Consider the following 5,986-nt stretch of genomic DNA (forward strand, 5'->3'; position numbering starts at 1 on the left):
CAGTAGTGGTCGTGAGCGTATCTGGAGTCGGCTCGGTGGTTGCCTCCATCTTCTTGGAGCTCTCTGTCTCGTGGGGATCAGCCTCCCACGTCTGCTCCAATATCGGCAGATCTTTGCCTGGTTCTCCTTGGTCCATCATGAAACCGACGAATACTAGGAGACCACTGAAAGGAAAACACAATCGCAATGACAATGAAACAAAAAAGAGAGTGAGGATAGGTTACTGCTTTGCAATTTTTTTTCTCTGAACGAAAATATACCAACATCACAGATCCGCTTACCTTCCCTTCGTTGGGAGAGAAGAACAGCGGCAGATGCGAGTGTTGCCTTTCTTGAAGACGGTGTGGGAGAAGGGGATTCAGCGAAGAGTGAAATGATGGTTGCTTCGTCCGTCAAACTTAGACTGCGGGGAGGTGGGGTTTTGTGATACGACGGCTCGTTACTGCCGCGCTACGACCGGGGTGACTCTCCGCCTGCATACTGCCTTCTAATTTGGTGGATGGCATTTGGGCCCGCGCGCTGCATGGCCTGCATGTCAGCGAACAAAAGTATAATGACATTAAGTAGAGGCAAGGTTCGGATAATTAGACACAATCCAAACTACTATTAAACACTAGCTGGTGCAACTATTTCATGCCTCGATCTAATTTGGGCTGGACACAAGACGGACCTTGCCATGAACATCATTGTGGACGTCCTGCAGCAGCTCAATCCTGTTAACCTTCATGAAGACAACCTTGTGGCCTTGCCACTGATAAACTTGTTTGTGGAGGCATGCCACATCATCTTCCTACGTAAGCTTGACAAGAACAATATGCCTCACAAACGAAGGAGTAGCTTTGAACTTCTTGTGCTTCAGTACACCCTGGACAACACGCCTGACAACAGTGAGGCTGGAATACAACTCTTCATTGGTATAACCGCAAATGGCTTCCGGGATCCAACAGCCTAAGAACTCTGTTTTCCCAATGCGTATATTTAGGTCATCCGCCTCATAGCGAGTGACATGTACAACCACACAATCCTTGTCTGCATCAGGGCTCTAATTGAAACAGAAATAAATTCTGAATTACTTTTCAGTATAAGAAACACAAGTTATTTAAACCACTATGTATAACATGGCATCGAAGCTAATAAAATTTTGCATTATTAATCACCACATACTTCCTTTTCAAAAAACAAATTCACCATATACTTAGATGAAAAACCACAATCGAGATCGGCAAAGAAGGAAATCACCTTGGGCAGCTCAGCGGGGGAGGGGGGGGGCACATCCTCGAAGGGGGAAAACTGCTCCTGCAGTGCCACGGGGGCTGTAACCTCAAACGGGGCGTTGACCATCTCAGTAGTGGCCGTGAGCGTACCTGGGGTCGGCTCGGTGGTTGCCTCCATCTTCTTGGAGCTCTCTGTCTCGTGGGGATCATCCTCCCGCGTCTGCTCCAATATCGGCAGATCTTTGCCTGGTTCTCCTTGGTCCATCATGAAACTGACGAATACTAGGAGACCACTGAAAGGAAAACACAATCGCAATGACAATGAAACAAAAAAGAGAGTGAGGATAGGTTACTGCTTTGCAATTTTTTTTTCTCTGAACGAAAATATACCAACATCACGGATCCGCTTACCTTCCCTTCATTGGGAGAGAAGAACAATGGCAGATGCGAGTGTTGCCTTTCTTGAAGACGGTGTGGGAGAAGGGGATTCAGCGAAGAGTGAAATGATGGTTGCTTCGTCCGTCAAACTTAGACTGCGGGGAGGTGGGGTTTTGTGATACGACGGCTCGTTACTGCCGCGCTACGACCGGGGTGACTCTCCGCCTGCATACTGCCTTCTAATTTGGTGGATGGCATTTGGGCCCGCGCGCTGCATGGCCCGCATGTCAGCGAACAAAAGTATAACAACATTAAGTAGAGGGAGACGTTTCAATGACCTAGGAGGAGCCAGAAGCGGTAGAGTGTCTCCACTGTACTAGTAGTAATTGTTTTTCTGGGTAGCTGTAGAGTGTCTCCACTCTACTAGTAGTAATTGTTTCTTTGGGCCCAAGACAAAACAGCCCATCCACACTAGTAAATAGTAAAATCAATTCAAAAGCCCATATATTTACTGAATGAGAGGCGCTACCCACACCCAGCACACCGCCCCCCCCCCAAAACCTAGGTGCTCTTCTTCCTCCTCGCTCCCACCCACCTCACGTCAGCTCGCTCCACTCGTACCCCCAAATTCCTCACCTCACTCCTACAAAAAACCCCAGCTTCCCTTCTTCCTCACTCCTACAGAAAACCCCCAGTTTCCCTTCTTCTTCGCTCACACTACAACTAGGCTCGTCATTCGTTACGCTGCTCAAAATCCGTGAGCGCGACGCAACGCCCTCGAGGAAAATGGAGTCGGCTGACCCCAGCGCCAAGAAGATGAGGCTCCCGCTAGTGGTGATGCCCATTGTAGATCCCGCACCCGGCAGCGCGGGGAGAAGCGGTGACCCTGCCCCCACCGGATTCCAGGAACCCGTAGAATCTCGGGTGGACCGCATCAGCGATCTCCCGGACACCGTCCTTGGGGAGATCATCTCGCTTCTCCCCACCAAGGATTGCTGCCGCACCCAAGTTCTCTCAATTCGGTGGCGCCCTCTATGGCGTGCCGTGCCCCTTAATCTCGACTGTCGTAGCTATCTCTCTTCAATGATTTTGAAATCCCCAGAGCCATCATCTCCTCCCACCAGGGCTCAGTTCAAAGCCTCTGCATCCCGTCATGATACCTGAGCAAGCATACCATGCCCTGCACGGTGGACGCCTGGCTGAAATCCCCTGAATTCATAGAACTACAGCTGCTTGAGTTCTACTATTCCCCTGGAAATCACATACCACATACCGAACGCCATGAACTTGTGCCCTCAGCACCGATGTCCATCTCGCGGTTTTCCTCCTCTCTCCACACTGCCACCTTTGCACCGTGCTACCTACCAGACAATATGGTACTAAACCTTCGACTCCCATTTCTCAAGAAACTTTCACTTGTGCGGTTCGTATATCGGAGGCCTCATTGCACAGCATCATCCACTCCAGTTGCCCTGCGCTGGAGTGCTTGGTGCTTGTTTTCACAGTTAGAATCGGTTGTCTCCAAATAAAGTCGCCTAACCTTGTAAGAATTGGAATTTCTTTTGACGGAAGGCAGCTCACCATCCAAGATGCCCCTTCACTTCAAAGGTTGACCCTTGATTCTAGTTATTCACTGTTGCAAATAATCGTCCTCTCTGCGCCTAAACTAGAAACCTTGTGTGTAATACATGGTCTCTGTGCTCATTTCAATATGGTGTTTGGCTCCACACTTCTTCAGGTACTTTATATTATCATCTACACTTGTAACCATAAGCTGCATTTTAAATTTCTGCGCATAATTTATATATCATCTTGGAGTACACATTTTGTACTAATATTATGTTCTATGCTCAATGAAGAGTTTCTCCATGGATGGCCTATCAATGGTGCTGGGTTCTGTCAAGATCTTATATATCCAAATGAATAGTTTTGATCTGAACAAGATTATTGGCTTGCTGCAATGCTTTCCATGTCTGGAGAAGTTGTATATAAAGGGGATAATTTCACGCACATTGGAAGCCTGCATATAGTGTACTAGATTTAACCGTTCAGCTGTTGCTCTTTCGACACTCTTCTTTTAGACCTTAACTGTTTTCAATCTTCATGTCTATTTAGGCAACAGGACGGGGTAAAAAGTTATAACCAATCGGTGGATTCGTAAGCATCAGGATTTTCTCACTTCTCATGAGATTCGATTGAAGAGAATAACGCTAGAACGATATGTAGCCAACCGTGCAAACACAAGATTTGTCACATTCTTCCTGCTGAATGCGAGGTTACTATTGTCCATCATGCTTAAGTTTATCAACAACATGGTTTTGACGGATGGGTATGTCGAAGAGCAAAAAAAGGAGTTTCAGGTGGGCAAAGGAGCTTCTGAACGTGTCGGGCTTCTATTTACAACATATTGTGGTCATAATCCAGTAAATTTTACGACCCAGGATGTTCATTCTATGGACCTGACCGATCCATTTGACTGTGACTGCCGAAAACAATGCTGGAGTTAGATGTTGTTGCCCTTTTCAATTTTGTTTTTTTGTAAACCCGATGAAAAATTAACCCTCGTGCTTTTGTACAGTTTGTAAGCTGGAGTTAGATGTTCCTGCCCTTTTCAACTCGGCTGTGACTATCATATTTTCTTTGAAACAAGGCAAATGGCTTGCCATTCATTTAATTTAGAGTGAAATATTGTAACAAATCCCAACCAAGGGAAATAACATCACTCTCGCTGGCTGCTTGAGCTCACTTTGCTTTACAGAAGCCAAGTGATTAGCCCCCACCAGCACCCACAAACTTATTTCGAACTAGCACATCAAATGGGCTGTAAATTTTCATAGAAAAGGCTGCATGACCATGACAGATTTGGATTCTGACAATTGGGACCCGCGATGAAATAGCCTATCCAAGGTGGTGTCGACTTACTAGCCAGTCAACAAACGATTCTGCCTACCAGCTGTTGGATTGACATCCAACATCTATTGTGTATCTTCTATCTCTTGTCTTCTTCTTCCTCCAGCCGCCCAAACCAAACCACCCCGTCGGCTCCGCCTGCTCCTGCCTCCCATGGCTGGCTGCGCCTCCGCCGCCCTACCGTATGTACCCTCCAACGTTGGCCAGTCCCTCCCTCTATTCCCCCACACGTCCTCTTATTCTCCGGTGACGTCAGCCCCAACACGCACCCGCGCCCGTACCAGTCAACCCTCGTACTCCCCCCCGCCTGCGACTGGACCGGTGCATCTTCAACGGCTCCTGTTCGTTCCGTCTGAGGCCTCGCCGTCGTCCTCCACCTTGCGGCCTTGGTTTGCTCACCGTGCGCGGTGCGTCGCCCTCTTGCGTTGTCAACGTCATCAACAACCAAGAGGAACAAGGAGATGACTGTACGTGGAGAGGATGACAGTAGGGACCCACTGTTGGAAATATGCCCTAGAGGCAATAATAAAATGGTTATTATTATATTTCCTTGTTCATGACAATTGTCTATTGTTCATGCTATAATTGTATTAACTGGAAACCGTAATACATGTGTGAATACATAGACCACAACATGTCCCTAGTGAGCCTCTAGTTGGCTAGCTCGTTGATCAACAGATGGTCATGGTTTCCTGACCATGGACATTGGATGTCATTGATAACGGGATCACATCATGAGGAGAATGATGTGATGGACAAGACCCAATCCTAAGCATAGCACAAGATCGTGTAGTTTGTTTGCTAAAAGATTTTCTAATGTCAAGTATCATTTCCTTAGACCATTAGATTGTGCAACTCCCGGATACCGTAGGAATGCTTTGGGTGTACCAAACGTCACAACGTAGCTGGGTGGCTATAAAGGTGCACTACGGGTATCTCCGAAGTGTCTGTTGGGTTGGCACGAATCGAGACTAGGATTTGTCGCTCCGTGTGACGGAGAGGTATCTCTGGGCCCACTCGGTAATGCATCATCGTAATGAGCTCAATGTGACTAAGTAGTTAGTCACGGGATCATGCATTACGGAACGAGTAAAGTGACTTTCCGGTAACGAGATTGAACGAGGTATTGGGATACCAACGATCGAATCTCGGGCAAGTAACATACTGATTGACAAAGGGAATTGTATACGGGATTGCTTGAATCCTTGACATCGTGGTTCATCCGATGAGATCATCGTGGAACATGTGGGAGCCAACATGGGTATCCAGATCCCGCTGTTGGTTATTGGCCAGAGAGCTGTCTCGGTCATGTCTGCATGATTCCCGAACCCGTAGGGTCTACACTCTTAAGGTTCGGTGACGCTAGAGTTGTTACGGGAATTAGTGTGCAGTTACCGAATGTTGTTCGTAGTCCTGGATGAGATCTCGGACGTCACGAGGAGTTCCGTAATGGTCCAGAGGTAAAGATTTATATATGGGAAGTC

The sequence above is a fragment of the Triticum aestivum genome, chromosome 2B, assembly GCF_018294505.1.
Source record: "Triticum aestivum cultivar Chinese Spring chromosome 2B, IWGSC CS RefSeq v2.1, whole genome shotgun sequence".
Taxonomy (NCBI): Eukaryota; Viridiplantae; Streptophyta; class Magnoliopsida; order Poales; family Poaceae; genus Triticum; species Triticum aestivum.